Raw genomic sequence first — 19206 nt, forward strand, 5'->3', positions numbered from 1 at the left:
TGTTCCAATTGCCTCACCAACACTACAAGATGAATAACCTCTATGAAATGAATACAAATATTATCATTAAATTAACAAGAAATACAGGCATCAAAATCCCTGATGAACTGGTGAAATAAGTGATTTTGTAAAAATGATTTTTAAAAATTGACCTTGAGCAGTCTATTTCATAAAAAAACTTGGTTATCTTTTTACACCTTTTCCTTCTAGAAGCAGCCACTTAGGTTTGACATAAATTAATCCGTTTTGTGAACCTGCAGAGGACAAATGGTTCTAAATTTTAGGCTGTGTTCCTAGAAACCAAGTGTCTCCAGCTGGTTTAACCGAGAAAGTATTACTTGTCATGATTTCACACCATTGGCACATCGAGCTATCTACATGGAACCTGAAAGTACAGCATCCCTTCACTAAAACACATGCATTTAAATCACCATTAGGCAAAGAAATAAATGCCCAGATTGTTTTTGTACTTCCGAAAGAAACATTCATCAAGCCAGCATTGCAAAGAAGGCTCATTCACTTTGTAGATAGTTAACTCTATCAAATCCATTAATTAAACATTTATTGAGCACTAAGATGATGAGCTTCCTTTAGAGAGAGAGAAATGGATGACTGGGCTCCCTTTGATTAGGACCCTTAAATGAATGTATAATTGTCATTGTTTGTAAGCCCGGCTTGAAAATAAACAGAAACAGCAGAAACCAGTGGAACAAGGGTGTGGTCTCTCTGGACTCTATCTGAATCTCCTTGGAAAGAATCCTCTCCCAGCAGAAAGGTAAGACTAAATAATATTCCATGCATTTCTAAACAATAAATCCTGATTCTCTGAGAAAGCTTGTTAAAAAATACGTATTTCTTTTTGACAACCTGCAAACACTGGACAATAATCAGGATCAGCTTTTCATTTAGCAGTTCATCAAGTGGGCTATTTATGGATTGGGGCTTTTGATTTGCAATCCATCATCTCTGGGTTCAGTGTTATCTTTTGATTTCTTTCCAGCTGAACAGGCTAAGTAGTTGTAAATACCTCTTGTCAGACTACATGGTTGGCTATTCTTGCACACAGAAGTAATCTAGGAACCCACTGGGCAGATTCGGCGGACAGCCACTATGGAAAGCTTGCATCTGGTGTGCACTGCTGAACGAGGGAGGGGCGGTGAAGGTGGTGGGAGGCGATGGCCATGGTGGTGGCGGTGGCAGCAGCAGTGGTACTTATGCTTCATGGCTGCTTCAGTTATGCCAGGAATACTCTTCATGCTTGGAGTTGTGTGTTCTCCAGGCCTTCACTGGTTTGACACAACAGTCTTTGCCACACTAGGGAAGTACATTTTAATGGCCACCATAGAGTGTTTAGGAGAAGCAATGGAGACATCATCCATGATATTCAAAGAGCACAAAGGTGTATGTTTCTCAGTGTTTCTAAGAACTAAGACAAATACCGCTGCATTGCTAAGAAATCGTGCTTTAGAGACATACCCCCCCAACAAACACACACACACACACACAAACACACACACACACACACCCTTCTATTAAAAATTTCAAAATGGTTGCAGATATTTCATTCACAAGAAGGTTAAAGGCGTTTCCTATCGAAAGAAGGATTAACTTACCGGAGGATTCTGGGACTGCAGATGTATACTGCGGCAAAATCCTAAATTCATCGAAAAAAATCATTTCTGGACTCCAGCTGCTAAAAATAATAGAATTATAGTAAATCATGAGTAAGATTAAAACAAGCCATTTTCACATTCCAAAGTGTTCAGGGAGAAAAAAAAAAGATTCTTTTCTTTTAACTCATTTCTTAAACAATGCAAATTTTAAAGTAGCTTTTTCTTTCCAGAGCACGCAGCGCCATGAAATCGATAATTTTTGATCTTTCGGTTAGTAGGCAACATGGTGAGCTATTGCAGGGACTGCAGGCAGCAGACATGTTCTTGTCAGCTAAAAATTTTCATATTGTTTTTGAATCCATTGAGATCTGTAGATGTGATACCACCGGTTTTTTGTTTTAGCTTGCACTAGGCTATAGGGACGCAAACCCTCAGTTTATCGACATATCCATGTCTATTGCTTTATATATATTAAAAACAGGGAGTCTTACTGGATCCTAAACAAAAAATTATGTAAAAGGAGTGGCTAGTGTGATTATAATCCCATCATGCAGGGTCCACGGTTCCCATTTAGTGAAATTTCGCAGAGGGCAACTTCTTAAGAACATCCCTGCTGTGCAGAGTGAAAAGCATGAACAAACCAAAGACAGAATTCATCTGTGTTTATATTTTACAAACAATGAAAAACCTACTCTTTGTATGCCTTTTTTCCCCCACCTTATTATTTCATGAAAACTGCAGCATTTTCCCCGCCCCCATCCAAACACTCACCACCCCAGCACTGCAGTATTCCGTCCCTCTTTGGCTTCTCCTTCGTCTTCTTTTTCGCTTTCACAAATTCTGCACGCGCCATCTTTGTGTGGGGTGATTCTTTGCTAATTTCAGTTACCCATTCTCTCACAAATCGGTTCAGGAATAGAAAATTATAGTGTGCTTTGGGGCTTAATTTGCCTAAATTTCTTTCAGCCTTCCCTTCTGACATAGAAAAATGGAAACAACGGGGGGGGGGGCACACAAAAAAAGAGATATTTCTATTATTGCCATAACCTGTTGTATACAGTGGTGATAAAAAATATTATTAACATAATAGCAACAGCTGCAGCCTAAATAGAAGCTATGAGATAATTAACGTGCTACAACAAATTAATTTGCTGCAGGTGCCTCTGCTGTGAACTGAGTAACCCATGCCATACAAAGTCTAAATAAAATTAGGATTTCCCCCACAAGCTAAAAAAAAAAAACAACACAGAGCAAAATGTCTTGTTCAGTAAATAGTATGCATGTCTATTGTAAAAAAAAAAAAAAATCCTCTCCAGCCTCTTTCTCCCTCTCCCCCACCAACTATCTCAGATGGTTCAGTCATCAGTGGATAAGTGTGGAGTTGCATCGGGTGTGTATGTGTATGATTGTGTCTGTAATACAGCATTCTTAAACATATGGAGGTTTTATGCTATGTCTTAGTTGGAAAACATATGGACTAGCTATATAGATTTCTTTTTAAAAAGGAGCGACAGTTTATAATATTGAAGAGTTCTATTGGTTTTAAAAAGAAAATTCGTGTATTCAGGTGTAGCAAGAAAAAAATAACAGTGTGGGGCTGTAGTTCACCTGAATTAATCTTTTTTAAAAAAATCATCTATCTTGTAAAAATAAAAAAGGGAAATGTGTTTGTAGTGTGGCACTCATCATTGGTGTGAAAGAGAGATTTTTTTTTTTTTTTTTTACTCTCACTTGCTGTCAAGTTGAGTGTTTATGGAGAATGGTTGCTGGTTATATCATAAGTGTGTTCCAGAAATACACTGCATCAGGGAGGGCAGTGTGGACAGGGCCTGGAGAAGGTCACAGTGCCAGAAGCAAACGTCCATTTTCTGCTCTGCACCACTCAGCAAAAAAAAAATAACTTTGGCCCTAGAAAAGTGGAGGAACACATAGATTGATTTTTTTTTTTAGCTACTTGACAAAAAAAAAAATTCTCTTTAAAGATATAGTCATTCCTGAGTTTTCTCCCAATAATGCCACCAAAGGAAATGACCTTTTTATTCTCATTGCAGCCTTAGCTTGCTGTTTGTTTAAAAGCCAAAAAATATAAATTTTACTACTGATCTAAATTTTCAAGGTTGTTGGTTATTCAAATTTAGTTTTATTGGCTAATCTTAAATTTTAATTCTAAATCTTACAATAAATTACTTTGTTAAACAATGCACAGATTTTTTTAAAAAATAGCATTTTGATTTAACTTTGCAGAAATTTTAGTTCTAGGAGAGGATATAAAATTATTGAAACAAAACACTTTTCTGGCTATATCCAGAAAGGATACTGCATTTGCATGGGTTTTCATTTAAATATATATATATTTTCTCTTTTCAGTTCTTTTCAGTGTCATATCCATATCCACCCTTTGGAGTTTTTGGGGGGTTTTTTTTGAAGTATAGTTGATTTACAATGCTGTGTTAATTGCTGGTGTACAATACAGTGATTCAGTTATACATATATATTCCTTTTCATATTCTTTTCCATTGTACACTATTACAAACTATTGAATTTTGTTCCCTGTGCTGTACACTGGGACCTTGTTGTTTAATTATTTTATATATAGTAGTTAGTATCTGCAAATCTCGAACTCCCAATTTATCCCTCCCCATCCACTTTCATTTAAATGTATTTTACTTCACATAATCTTTCAGGTGGACAGCAATGCTCGGAGTCACCACCATCCTCCATACGAAGGTACCGTGTATTTGTCACACCATTTCTCATGCAGTGATGGACATGCATTTTACTCCATCTTTCTTTTGTTTATTGTGAAGCTTTTTTTTTTCATAATCCATTTTCAAATCTGCCCCATCTCGAATTTATAATTACAGAATTTGAATTAGGGGAAAAAGAAATAGAAACAAAGCCTGAATTGTTTTTCTTCTAAAAAGAGGAGAAAGAAATAGCCAATTCTTTGATAAAAATGAGAAAAGTTGACAAGTATGGAATATACCCATGTCCTCTGGGATTTTCCAGTAATTTTGATGTTAGCTGACAGTACCGTTTCACACAAATGAAACTCTGGAATCATATAGTTCTATAGTTCTAAAATCTATTAGAGAAAGAAAAAGGCTTTAATTTCGGTTGCTTTAAGGGATCGTCTGTTCAAAATATTTTTCCTTCCACTATAAACTATATTAGAATCTAAGCCGTAAGAAATCAAGATAGTAAATGTCAATACACACAGTCCTCTTTCCCGTGAATGCTCTCATTTCGTGACATAACAAGCCCGGTTCTTTCAACCCTTCCTCAGATGACAGTTTTCAGAACCTGTATTCTTAGTACAAGGGACATCATGCAAGTTCTAAATAGTAAAAAAGGGTTGTTGTAAACCAACTCGTTTTGGGGTGGTTTGTTACATAGGCAAAGTTAACTAATAAAGCTAACATGATTCCATTTTTGGCTTGTCTTTAATAATCGCATCATAGTGTAGGTTCATCCTGAGCTGCTTATCTGTTAAAACAATTGCTAAAGATTTTAAATTATGCAGTCTGACTAGTAAAATAATTTAGATGTCTGTTATTTAAATTACAGACATGTACTGCTGTCAATACATACATATTAAATACCAGTGAAGCTGGGCTTCTTTTTTAAAGATAAAAGGTAAATACAGGGGTTGCAGTATTTTATTTCTTCGTCCCAATAGATCCTCAAGAGCACCTTTTGGGTTATATTCACTCTGCTCAGGACCACTCTTCTCAAACTCTGAAATCTTTCACAAAATCTGCTTCAAAGCCTTGTTTCACCTCTCCCGAATGTGTGCAATTTGTTTTTTTAACACTCAACTCAGCTTTATGTATCACAGTTGCTGATTGTTGCAGAATCCTTTAGGGAATGACACATTGATCTTTTCTATTAACTGTATTTACATAAAACCCTTTTGGTAAAAACCACCATTCATGTTTCTAGCAAATGTACACAGAATATATAGTGGTTTATGGGGTCTCCCGCATCACCGTTTTCTCTTGCTATTTAACTCTTTTGTGTGTGTGTATCTGTACCCTCATGTCTTTCCTTTCTTTGTTTTAAGGTGTTAACGACATTTGCAACAAAGAGGATGAGGCTGCCTTTTCAATGTCAAAAGATTCTGAGGTAGCTCACGTGATAACAGCTGTACTTTTAGCATGAGTTGATTAAGAATCTGCAGTGACCAACAGCTCCTCTAAGTCAGTAACGCTTTTAAACAAATTTATGTTTTATTAATCCCCGTGGAATCTACATGAATGTGGACACTAATCACAAACATATGTGGAAGGCTCGTTTTTTTCAGTGCACGGACCGATTCCTAGCCCGTGTGGGGGATTCGAGCCCTCACCTAATTTGGGAATGAGAAAGCTGCTGCAGGAATGAAAACAGGAGATTTCACATTTGGGGAAATTGAGGCTTAGGGAAATTTAGGCATCTGTGCAGCTTGAAAGCTAGATGCACGGAGCTGGAGTGTGGACTCTGGACCTGTGCTGGCCAGTGCAGTAGCCATTAGCCGCAGGTGGCTATTTGAATGTAAATGAATTAAAATTAAATTAAATTAAATTTTAATAATGTTAATTCCTCAGTCTCATTAGCACACATCCAGCACTCAGTAGCCACGTGCGGCTACCCTATTGCACGGCACAGACTAAAGAGCCATCATCACAGTGAGCTCCACCGGGCAGTGGCTACCCAGACTGACCAACGGCAAAGGCAGGTCTGTCGCCACTGGGTTTCATTCTTCCTTATCCGTCCATTCCTTTTCTCGTCCACCCATTTAGCAAGCATTAACTGAACACCTACTATGTGCCAGGCACCATGTTGGATACTGGGGCATTATCTCACTGTGCTATTGTCAAGAGTGAATGTAATAGACACGAGAGAGTGTTTTTTCTTAAGCGATAAAGTTTAGACGAAAGTGAGATGCTTTTGTGCTGTAGTTGCCGTGGGAGCAGGACTCGACTTCACTGAGGGTGGCAGGGTCTGTGGAACCCTCTCCTCCCTCCCCGGCCCCCCAGCACTTAGTAAATGTAGAGCCTCCCATTACAGTGCACACATGTCCACTTCCGTCCGTCCACTGGCTGAACCCTCTTCCTATATTAGGGGAAGTTATCAGGCAACATGGCACCTGGCATCTGGATCATGCTGCCCCTGCTCAGCCAATCAGAGCTTCTGCTTGGGACTTTGAAACTAGAGCAGAGGACATGAGAAGCCAAAGCAGGTGTAGTCATTTCAGTGGCTGCAGCAGCCACTGTCACCTCACTGGGTCTGCGACGCTTAATCGTAAAACCAACTTTATTTTGTCCACCCCTAACCTACACCCACTTAAGCCTCCTTCAAAGGGTGGTCGCATTGTTACCACTGGATGCCATGGGAAATGAATGCCCATGACCTTGCTGGTCCCTGTCAGCTAACAAAGTCTTCTGGTCACTAAGTTGACAAACATGGTCTCAATTTGTTAACACTTTTATCTTCAGTAGAAGGTAAAGATTCTCCTCCTTTTCCCAGCTAGGGCTATGAAGAGGCGGGGCGGGGCAGAGGGTTGATGCCCTCTTCTCACCATCACATCCTCCCTACTGCCCAGCTGCTGTTTTTGACCCTTCTGGGGTTGGAGCCATGAGGGAAGGAAAGAGGAATGTGATATTTCTTAACAGACCGGTTATTGTGATCAGCTGGCTTCTGCTCTCTGGGTCCTGCCAGTGTTTAAAGGTGGCCCAGTTGTGGACATTTTTGTGGGTTCTTTGGCAGCTCCCCTGCCAGGACGCTCTGCCACTCCCTTGGGCGTGGAGGGACACCCTCGCTAACAGCCTCTCTGAGGTCCTCTTCAAGGACCTACCTCCAACTATGGTCTCTCAGACTTTTAATGTCCCAACGTGCCCAGTTCTGGGTCATCTGCGTTGACATTTCTGCCTGGTGACCTGCTTCACACCTTACTCTGACATCTAGAAATTGTCATAGCTTTGTGGTTCAGTTGAACCTTCAGGGCTGACTTCCTGTTCCCCTGGGGATGGCAGGGGGAGCCAGGTCCAGGGGGGCGATGGTAACAGCGTCCTCATCAGATGGTTCTGTGCGTATTGTTTCCCTGCCTCCTTGGGTTCCCGCTTTTATCTTCAGTCTTTTGCTTCTACCTTCCTGGTGATTCTGTGAACTACTCAACAGCCTTTCAATACATGCTTTTGCTGCTTAAGTCAGCCAGTCATTTTCCATGCCTTCCAGCTCAGCCCCTGCTCTGATAAATGTTTCCATTTTCATGTATTTTTGACTGTTGTCTGTCTCCCTAGTTTGTATTTAGTCATCACATCTCTACTATCTTTTCACATTGCAGAGTAATACATGCACTAAACAAATACATTCCAACAAACCAGAAATATGTAACATAGAACGAAAAAGTGCCACATAATTCCAGGCCCCTCAGAGATCCGTGTCCATCGGCATTTCTAAATTTAATTTTTGAATTCAATAAGGGATTCACATGTTTTAAATATATTTCACTCTATCCACCAGTGACCATCACCACAACCCTCACCTTAACTCTCTTATTACTTCCTCTCATCTCCTGCCAGTGTTTCTATGCGCATGTAAACAAATAGGCACTTGTGTTATTTTCCCTCTACCCCCCCTTTCTACACAAAGGATAGTATAATCTTCTTGCACTTTACTTTTGTCACTTAACAACATATCTTGGAAATCTCACCACATCGAATACCCAGAGGACTACTCCAATTGTTTTTAAAGCTGCAGAAAGACAAATACCATATGATACCACTTATAAATGCAATCTAAAAAAAAAAAAAAATACAACAAACTAGTGAACATAACAAAAAAGAAGCAGGCTCGCAGATACAGAGAACAAACTAATGGTTACCAGTGGGGAGAGGGAAGTGGGGAGGGGCAAGATAGGGGTAGGGGATTAAGAGGTATAAAATAAGCTGCAAGGGTATATTGTACAACACGGGGAATACAGCCGATATTTTATAATAACTACAGATGGAGTATAACCTTTACATATTGTGAGTCACTATACTGTACACCTGTAACTTATATAATATTGTACAACTATACCCCCCAGAAAAGGCTGCATTTTAACTTGCCCCTTCCCATTGATGGACATTAGATTGTTTCCATGAGTTTATTACAAATAGTGCCGGGGTGGGAAGGGTATAGCTCAGGGGGAGAGCAGGCACTTGGTATACATGAGGTCCTGGGTTCAATCCCCAGCGCCTCCGTAAGTGAAAATTTTTTTAAAGAAAAGAATTTTTAAAAACAGTCCTGCATAAATAATCTTGCACATGTGTCATTTACAACATATGCAACTCTTAACTGTAGGATAAAGCCCTTGGAAATGAGCCTGCTGAGTCTAAGGGTGAATGTACCAGGAGAGAAGAATCAGTATTAGGTATTGTTACTGGCCAATGACTAACTGGCACCCCAACTCCCACAGACAGATGCTGTGACAGCTTCCATCCTCGCCAGCAGCAAGAGTGCCCGTTCCCTGGCAGCTTCATGGATGGAGGGTGTGGGGAGGATGCGGCTGTGCCTGGCTCATCCCCTCTAGACATGGGTATTCTCTATACTACAGCTGCAACTCTGCCCCGTGGCTTTCTTCTGGCTTTGGGAAGCAGGCTTGACCTGTGTGAGCCTGGGGGATGGACAGGGCAGAAATGCCTGAGAGTTAATTCTCCACAAGCAATCATCAACCAATGATTATCAGGGAGTTGGTGGATAAATACCCCAGCTCTCTCACTCTTACAGGGGATAACTCTGGAGTGTGTTCTGCACTGTCTCCTGCAGTTCTCCAGCTGAGCTCCAGGCTTGGCTTCCTAACACATCCATCATAACATCTTTTCTTTCCTCCTTACTTCCCTACTGGTGTTTCCTGTCATCGCCTCCCAAATAAACCACCTATACTAAAATATTTGTCTCAGGGTCTGCTTCTGGATGAACCCAATCAAAGAGACTGTCATCAAAATTTTCCAATTGTATAAATGACATCTCAGTGTAATTCGAATTTGCATTTCTCTTGTGAAGTTGAGCATACATTCCTACATTTGAGCTATTTTTTTCTATTTCTGTGAACTTATGGTCTTATCTTTTGCTGTTAGTCTCTTCAATTTCTATAAAATCACTTGACGATAGGACGATTAGCTCTGTCTGTGATATGAATATATATGCATATTTTTTTCCAGTTTGTGGTCTTTCTCTTTTTTTGTTTTCTTTCCTTCTTCTGTTTTGTTTTGTTCTGTTTTGCCATTCTGAAGTTTTAATTTTTATGTAGACAAATTAATCAATATTCTGTCTCTTCTGTATTTTGCATCATGGCAAGAAATGCTTCTCTGCATTCCAAGTCATAGAATAAGAATGTCATGTTTCCTAATAACGCTTTAAAAAAAATGTCTTTGGTTTGCCTCTTTAACCCACTGGAATTCATCCTAGTGGATATTCATCAGCTTTTACCTTCATCGTGCTTTTCCTGCCCTGTGATCTCTCCCAGAATTGCCCCCCCCCCGCTCTGAAACCGCCCTCGGATTTCTTTGAAGGAGGTGTTCTATTTCATTGCCCCAAACTACTTCCTCTTGTCGATGATGACGGGTCTCTTGGTTCACTTGGCCTTTCCCACCCTTGTGAGCAGAAGAGCTTCCTGCTGCAGCACTCCTCTGCCCGAGCATTCACGGGGCCCAGCGTTTACCTCAGCTCAGTGCTTGTTTTCCTCCTTTTCCACGACTCTTCATTGTTTCTCTTCTGTTCAAAATGGCAGAGCAACTTGTGTGCCATTTTCAGATGGCATTGGACCCCGTCTCACCGCAAGACTGCAGTGTGGTTTTCATTGCAGCCTCAAAAAGTAATGGAAAACATTGAGAGTGCCACCATTTTATAAATCTGTGGGGTCCTTCTACAACTCAGCACATTGCAGTGCACATTTTAAATTTATTTTTGTCTTAAACCACCACCACCAAAAAGTGAAAGGTATGATTCCAAGAGGTCATCTAAAGGAAAGCTTTAAATAAAGGGGTAGGTAATTTGCTTCACAGATGTAAGAAACATGGTCTCTCTAAAGAGATTTAATAAAGCTGTTGAAACAGATTTCATATATAGAATAAAGCTAGTTTTCTATGCCAAATATTTAACGAATGTGTCTATTTGGAAAATGCATATGGGATCAGGGAATATAATTTTCATAGCACCCATCTGATAACTGCATTATTCAAGGGTGACAATGCCACAAACGAGTATTGTTAGTCATATCAAATAAATGCCAACAAAAGCTTATTATTACAACAAAAAATTTTTTGTCTTGATAGCTGTTCATTCTCAGGGAGAAAAATACCAAAAATAGACAGACCTGATCTACATTCATCTATAGAACATTAAACAAGTCACACAAATCACATCTACCCATGGACTTGATTAAATTCTGTTGTTTTGGCCGAAGTAGAAAAACTAGAATGATTAAACTTTTTTGGATTTACTGCCGCCCATCTGTTTGGCCATCCCTTAGGTGTGCTTCTAAAAATATTGCTCTTGCAATTCTGGTGCTTTTATTTTTTTAGCATCCTAGGTCCATTCTGTCCCCTAAATATGAGTGAATCATAGTTCATGATCCGTGGCCTTCTTCCAGGTGAGTAACACCCAAGGAGGGCTGGGCTCGTTTTAGAATGAAAGAAGCCCATCGTGTTCTGTGGGGCTGGTTAACTGTCCCCGCCATTGAGTCGGAGGCTCGATCCAATGAGAGTAAAGGAAACCAGCAGTCGTTTCTTCCTCCCCCGGGTGTTTTAAGCTCCTCTGCCCACGTATGATACAAAGAAAATGCATCCCCTCTACCTGTTTGCCCAACCGCCTCTGGGTGTCCCAGACTCTGCTTGCTTTACCCAAGAAGAGAGTATTTCTGCCTGCTGTTGCTAGAATGATGCAGGATCCACTCTCACGGCTACTCTCCACGGCCCCTCTGCCCTTGTCCTGCATGACAAAGGTGGGTGCAGGAAACGGGGTGGCGAGACGCCCATCTCCCTGCCATCCTTCCTTCTTCCCGCGTGTCTGCAGTGTCGCCTCTGTGGAAACTTCCATCACAGCCGTCTCCTCCGGGCACCCCCACCCTCCTCATCAGAATACTCCTCCCCTGAGTGGCACTAGCTGTGGGATTGTAAGACTCCATTATAATAAAGGTGACGATGACAGATCTCGAGGAAGTAGAGCTCCAAAGTGAGGGAGGGAGGCACATCAGAGAGAACGGGCTCCCGGAGCCTGATAATGAGATGGAGAGGACGTTTTTCTGCTTATGGGTGAAAGAGATGGGGAAGTCTCTGAAGACAAAGCACATAATAATGTGATCACAGAGCCCTCCTAATGGGGCCAGTGTGATGTTCAGGGAATGTATTCTTTCCCCTGCCTTTTTCTTATGTTCCAGTGGAAAGGTCTTCAAACGAGTGTTTGCTTTATGTACCTCACTGGGTAACACCACACTTGAGCCAAGGTTTTTACTGCAGCCAAGTTGCACGTAGGTATATGTTTCATTGACTTAATAACCTTGGGTCTTGTAGATAATTTTTTTCTAAGCTCTGTCTCAGAAGAATTTTTTTTTAATGTTTGGTTAGATATAAATCCCTTAGTAGTGTTGTCAATTTCTTTCCTTTTTTTTTAAATTTTTAGTGTTTTTTTGGGGGGTGGGCGGCAATTAGGTCTGTTTATTAAATGGAGGTACTGGAGATGGAACCCAGGACCTCGTGCATGCTGAGCATGCGCTCTACCACTTGAGCGATACCCTCCCCTCTGTGAATTTATTTCTTAAAGATTTTCTAACATGCTTATTAGTCTGGGTGCTCCCTTGCCCTCTTCTTTTCCTAAAACATAAAGTGGCTTTTTTTTTTTCCCTTCTAAGAGAGGTGTATAAATGGGTTCAACTTCCTGTGTCAGGAATGCCCTGTTTTCGCCAGGCTGGAATTTGGAGATGCAGGACCTCTGTAGGAAGTGACCCGAGGTCCCCTCGGTGTTCAGGAAGGAATCGGGCCACACCTCTGTCTCGTGTGCCAGAGGCAACTGCCGCTCTCAGGATAGCCAAGGATGCAACCCACGTTTCTCTTGGACTGTGACCCGGGCCCGATTCATGAGCATGGCTCGACTGAATGGCTACAGACTCTCCCTTTCTTTCTCTTGACTTGCCAGTCCCTGAGCTGGGCAAGCAGAAAGGCACTTCAAAGTCATGGCTCTCCCCAGCACATGCAGATAAAGGGGGACTTTCCAGAGCTATTCTTTCCCACAGGGCGTTCTGGATGGCTCCTGAAACTGGGAACAAGAAAGATGGTCCACCAGCCCTAAATACTTTGGGCTTAGGACTAGGGATTTGGAGGGTGGGAATGAAGAATGCTAATAGATCTGGGGTTTCTTTTGGAGTGATGAAAACTTTCTAAAATTGAGTGGTGGCTGTGTGCACCTTTATGACTATACCAAAAATGACTGGATCGTACACTTGAAACAGGGAAATTATGTGGTATGTGAGTTATACTTCAACAAAGCTCTTATAAAAATACCGATGTATTTGATTGTTTGTAATTAATCCTATTCTTCTAGGATCCCACCCTTAATGAATCTAATGATACACATCTCTCAAGAGCCACATGAAGTCACCTGTGACTAAGTCCAGGTGTCAGAAGAGATGAGCGGAGTTTGTGCAAAGTTTGTTCCTGTGACAGTCTCAGAAGCTCCTACTGACCTTACAATACCTTGTTATGCAATTCATTCTTTCCAAAATAGGGAATCTGAGTTTTGTATTGCATGCTTAAATAGCCCAAGATCAATTTTTAAAACGTTAGGGTAAATCAAAGCTCAGAAATACGTATAATCCTAGAGTCACGACTTGCCTGTCACCTGGTACTTCCCGATTCACTGGCTGGAAGGATCAGGCAGGAGCACCCCCAGGGGAACTTTGGGGTCATGTACATCAGCATTTTACCAGAGCAGCTGCGGGTGGGGTCAGTAGGGGGGATATCACTGAATCCAGGGCGTGGGCTCCACTCACGTCTTAGAATGCCTGTACGAGTTTGGGACCCCACCCCTCACTTTGGTGTTGACCTCCAAGAGCAAGCACCTGCATTTCTTTCTGAGAAGCTTTTCCTCAGTCTGTCAGGGCCCATGCTGTCCGTACACACACAGAGCCAGCAGGGCCGGGGACTGACATGCCCACTCCCATGGGGAGTGGCCTTCAGTCAGTGGCTGAGGGGTACACACGGGGAGCAGGGAAATGCCAGCCTCCTTGTCTCCGGTGCAGACAACTCTGAGGCAGGACTCACACTCCAGAGCTCCCGGTGGGGTCAGGCAAGGCCCCTCAGAGGGTCTCTGCGGGGATCACGCTTTTCCTTAGCATCCTCCCCTTCCCTGTCCTGCTTCCCTGCTTCCTGACAGGTCTCCCCCAGGAGCACTTCCTTTAGAAATTCCCTGCACATCCATCCTCATCACAGAGGCTGCTTCTGGAGCCTGACCTAAGCCCACAGTCCACACACCAGGCGAATAACCAGTGTGCTGGTGGTTAGCGTGCCTGGACACGCCATGGGTACAGCTGGTCTATGAGTCCTGCCTCCAGACTTTCTCTCTGGGACACTGGAGTGCGTGGGCAGGCAGGGGATCAGGTGGGACTTGGCAGAACCAAGAGGTAGAGAGAGAAAGACACTGGGGTCCTGGGGACACTGTTTGCAACCTGTGTGGTCACAGAGGGCTCTGCACTTAGAGGGACCCTGTACTGGGTTTAGTGCTCTTATACTGTCATCCTGAAACTCTTAATGATTTCTGAAAGGGGGCCCTGTGCTTTCATTTTGTACTGGGCCTGCAAACTATGTGGCTGGTCCTAATCCCTGCACCTAAGCACATCTGAAGCTATATACTCCTGGATGTTTTCAGTTTCACAACCCGGCCAATGTCCTTTGAGCTATGATCACAGTCTGGGTCCCCGGTTGCAAACATCAGGAACTCAGTCTAGCCAGTTTCAGCAGGAATTTGTTCAAGCCTATCAGATAATTCCCAGAATCTGAGAGGTCCAAAGAAACCAACCTGAAGACCCAGCAGCAAGGACTAATGGCTAGATTCCACCACAGATGGGATATATCCCTGGACATAAATATCGCGGTCATGCACCAGAGTCTGAGGCTTGGATGCCACTTGTAACCTTCGTCACTAGGAGATGGATACTCTGCTGCTGTGCTCAGCAGAATGGGTCCCGTGACAGGGGAGGGTATAGTTCAGTGGTAGCGTGTGTGCTTAGCATGCACAAGGTCCTGGGTTCAATCCCTAGTACCTCCATTAAATAAAATAAATAAACCTAATTACTCCTCCCGCCGAAAAAAAAGAATGGGTCCCACGTGCTACCAACTTTTTCATGGTGCTAGTTTCCCAATCAAAGTCTTATGTGGGTATCAGATGCCTCCTGCCTGCACTTTAGAAGCAAGAGCAGTTGGGCAAGAGTGAGTCCAGCTTCTTTCTTGTGGAGGCATGGGGGGGGGGGGGTCATAAACCAGGGAATTTCCCCAAACAGAGGAAGGGGGTTTAAGGATGATGAGAGGTATCCAGATGGATCCAAAAGCCAGTACTTCTATATCTTTGAATTCTGCTGCTGACTGTGCATGTAGCACAAACACGGAACAAATGGGTTGACGCACACACTTTCCACTGCTCTCAGTGATTCTGAGGTATGCCCAGTATCCCAGTATGTCCTGCCCAACCAGTCCTTAGGACATCCTACACCTGTTGCCCTTTTGGGGTGCTGCCCCAGGCCCACTTTTCAACCCCACCTCCCTGGTAATCTACTATTTCCCACCCACCTAGAATCCCAACCAGGAAAACCCAGGTACATTTCTGCAAAGCAAAACATAACCCAGCCCTTAGGTTATAAGGTGTTTGCTTACCTGGAGGCAGGTGGAAAGGTGCTTACTAGATGTTGGCTGCCACAAAGCAACTCCCACACGCTTACTGCAGCTGGCAGGTGAGAAACCTATTTCTAGACCAAAAAAAAAAAAAAAAAAAAAGAAAAGAAAAGAAAAAAGAAAAGGATTTCTTTGTTGCTAATAATTTTTATGCTGCTTCCAGACCATTCAGAAGGAGTATTTTTCAGAATCAGGTGTTAACAAAATAATGAACAAAATAAAATGTACAGTTAGCAATTATCAGTTTTCTTTGATGAATCCACCCTAGAGTTTGTTATTGCCAATGTGATGTAAAAATTAATCAGAAGAACAAAAGAGTGCCTTTGGGAGGGGCATGAAATCAGCATTTTAAAACAACTGTTTCATCCATTTTGTACCTGGGTATTGAATACATTTATTTCAAAGGAGAGGCTGGAGTAAAGAAAGCGAGAATGGGCGGAGGGCCTGCTGTGGACGCCAAGCTCCTGGAGGCGGGGTTTTTGGCTGTTTTGCAAGAGGTTCCAGGTGGGCCGCAGGGAGAACCTCTTGGTGTCAGAGAGATGAGGTGGGGCAGACATCAGCAAGGCCAGAATCACGTCTAACTGATGTGTGCTTGGGGGCATGCAGCATGGAGAACTGGGCAAGGGCAAAGAGCGGTTTCTCTTCTACGGAGTCAGCTCCTGGGATCCGTTCTTCTGAAGGTTCACTGCTGCTGGGGGGAGGCGCTGGCGTGAACTGGGGATCCTCTAAGATGCTACTCTTTGCTCCCCGGTTGGAAGGATTACCAAGCGGCCTTTATTCTCCCAGAGAGGTCAGGCACTGCAAGAGCCTTCAGCATGTCCTTCAAAGGGGATGTGGCCCTGAACTCTGCTTACCTGGGAATCAGCTGAGAGGGTATGGTCTCAGTAGACATTTGTGAAACAAGTACTTGTTCACTTTAAACCTTCGCCTGGGCTGTTTCCCCTAGAGTGTTCTTCTCCATCAGTCATTCTAGCTTCTTGGAACTTTTACAGAAAGCATTCAAACATAAAGTCATAAATCTCGAGGGAGAGGTATTCTCCTGAAAGCTGGGAATACATATCCACCCCGAATGGCTGGCCCCGCGGTTGGGGTCACCTCCTATGCACCCCCAATCCTCTGGCCCGGCTCCCCTGTGCTGCCCGGGGAGAGGAGAACATGTGTCGGATTCTGTGTTTCCACTGTAAAGGAAGCAGCTGCATCCTTAGAGGCAGTTCCTGAATAACCTGTGCTGTGTGTTTTCACTGACCTTAAATCCAAAACCAAGTAGATGGAGAGTAGCCACAAGGAAGAGAAAGGCAGCTTGAGGCATCAGCCGCATTTGAGAAAGCTCGTCTCTGCTCCCAAGTGAAGTCTTCAGGTCTAACACAGCGCTTCCTAGGCAGCTCCTCCCAAGACCCTCCCTGTCCAGCATCCTTTGGTGATGGTCTCACCTTCTGTCATCCAGAGGAGGTGGTGAGGCTTTCTTCACGTTCAAGGGGAGATTCAGAACCCATGTCTCAGCTGCCATCTCTGAGATGCAGTGCACACTTCCTCCCATCCCCAGGGAAGCCCTGCCAGTGGGTTAAAATTCACAATCAATCTCATTTCTGGGCCTGAGGGAGATCACTTTCTGAACTGAGATTCCCTGCCTGCAGCCTCTGAGATCACAGTGACCAAGTAGAGCTTCCCCTCTTTCTCCTTAGAAGTGGCCAAGACAGGTTCTTCCAGGATTCAGAGCCCAAGCTGCAACTCCTCACTAAGACACTTCTGCATCTTTTCTATTAAACAGGATGCATAAATCCTCCAAGAGAGCATAAGCATCTTTTCAGGGGCGATGCCAAACCAGCAGCTGCTCACGCGTGCTGTAAGCAGACACAAAAGAATCAGCCACGTGCTGTAGCGCGCCCTCCCCATTCTCAACTTCAAAGACCTTTGACTTCCTCAACCTAAGAACCATGATAGCCCTGTGGTAGGGACATACTCACGGTTATAAAGCCCAGCTCTGCCACTCCCTGTCTGTGTCATCCTGGGCAAGCTACCTGACCTCTGGGACTCAAGTTGGTCATCTGTAAAATGGAGATAATAATTGCATTGCCTCATGGGGGTGCTGGGAAGATTAGATGAGACAGGGTAGGTGAAGGGCTTAGCTGGGGTACCTGGAACATACTGTAGGAGCTGAGCGAACATCTATCATTACCTGTTACTCAGACACAGGTGGATGGGAGAGACATAAGCTTGACGTGAGCCTGGGATCCTGAAAGATGCTCTCCTGAGGTGCTGGGGGTAGATGAGCTGTTGGACATGCTGAGTTTGGGGTGCTTGTGGGAGGCTGCAGTGGCGGTCCCTCCCTGAAGATGGAGGCTCGGAGCATGGTGAGGTCTGCACTAGGGTGGCTGGTTCCAGCTACGGATGAGCTGCCCAGGGAGAGAAAGCTTAGATGAACACAGCCATGGCTTTGACTTCAACTCAGCTGAGTGACGAATCAGCATGGTTCTAGCATGGCGGGGCACTGCTGCTGGCTGCTCGGGGCGGGGTGGGGGGGGGGTGTCGTCCAGCCTGTACCTCCTGAGACTGCTGCTTCTGGAGAACTTGGAGGAGATGCACAAAATTGGGAGATTCCGTGTAGGGCTGGGGGCTGGGGAGATGAGCAGTCTCGGAGGAGACTGGGCCCTCCCCTCTGGTCCCCTGGCCTTAAACACAGTGTCGCACTCCCTCCCCATCCCCTGCATGGAGCCTCCAGCAAGTGGGAGGGAAGCCTGCCTCTGGGAGAATTCTCTTCCTCCCCTAAATCCCCAGGGATGCCTGCCAGGGAGCACTGGGCCTCTGGGGAGCTTTGCTTTCTCGCCTGTGAGGCTCTGCAGAGGCCTGGCTGTCAGCAGGAGACGGGGGCAGCATTCCCCGAGGCTTGGCACTACTGTGGGGGCAGCACATTGGCTCCAAGGAGCATCTGTCCTGGCAGAGGTGGGGGCGAGAGCGGCAGCATTGCCTGGTGGCGGTTCCCAGGTGAGTACTGGGAGGTGCACCCCGCAGCCACCAAGGAAAGAGAGAAACACGGCAGGCTGTGCCCCGCACAACCGAGTGAAGCAAAGATGGACAAAGGGACTCAGTCTCTCCGAGAACCTGCTTGAAGCACAAGACTGATCACAGGGTCTTCTACAGTCAGGGACATCATTTATTCACTCACTGCAGGTCTTCGGGCTCAAAACAGCATCTCTTAATTGCATCACTCTGTTTCCACAATGCGGTCTCTCTGATGTCAGGAAAGGTCTTTCCCTTATCTTCAAGATTTCATCTTTGTGAAACCAGAGCTTTTTCTGTGTTCTGGAATCAGTCACCAAACTCTTTGAGAAGAGCCTCAGGGTTAATGATGCAGCTGATTCTAGCCCAGGGAGGTGGGGCCGAACGTTTTTCTTCCAGGGTGGAATTCAGGGCAGAAGCCTCCATGTTGCCAACTCCCTTCCTCTTGGCTTTGACTCAAGCTTCCAGTTTGGTGTTGGGATTAATTGTGCCCTAAAGCAGAGTTTCTCAACCTTGGCACTACTGACGTTTTGGTCCTATAATTCCTTGTTCTTTGGGGCTATCCTGCGCGCCTGCAATCTTTAGCAACATCTCTGGTCTCTAGGTGCCTACAGCAGTCTTCCTCTCCCAAGCTGTGACAACCCAAAAGGTCTCCAGACACTGTCAAATCCCCTTTCATGGCCCAAATCACT

The 19206-nt window shown here is 44.1% G+C and overlaps 1 long non-coding RNA gene across 1 annotated transcript; it reads right to left on the bottom strand.

Moving 5' to 3' along the window:
- Positions 1–478: 478 nt before the first annotated feature.
- LOC116657252 lies at positions 479–4098 on the bottom strand. Its single transcript, XR_004312328.1, has 3 exons — positions 2385–4098; positions 1614–1693; positions 479–1314 (listed from the first exon to the last, which is right to left on the bottom strand). It is a non-coding gene; the product is annotated as an uncharacterized LOC116657252 (long non-coding RNA).
- Between the last annotated feature and the right edge of the window lie 15108 nt (positions 4099–19206).

This window comes from Camelus ferus, chromosome 17, assembly GCF_009834535.1.
Source record: "Camelus ferus isolate YT-003-E chromosome 17, BCGSAC_Cfer_1.0, whole genome shotgun sequence".
Classification (NCBI taxonomy): domain Eukaryota; kingdom Metazoa; phylum Chordata; class Mammalia; order Artiodactyla; family Camelidae; genus Camelus; species Camelus ferus.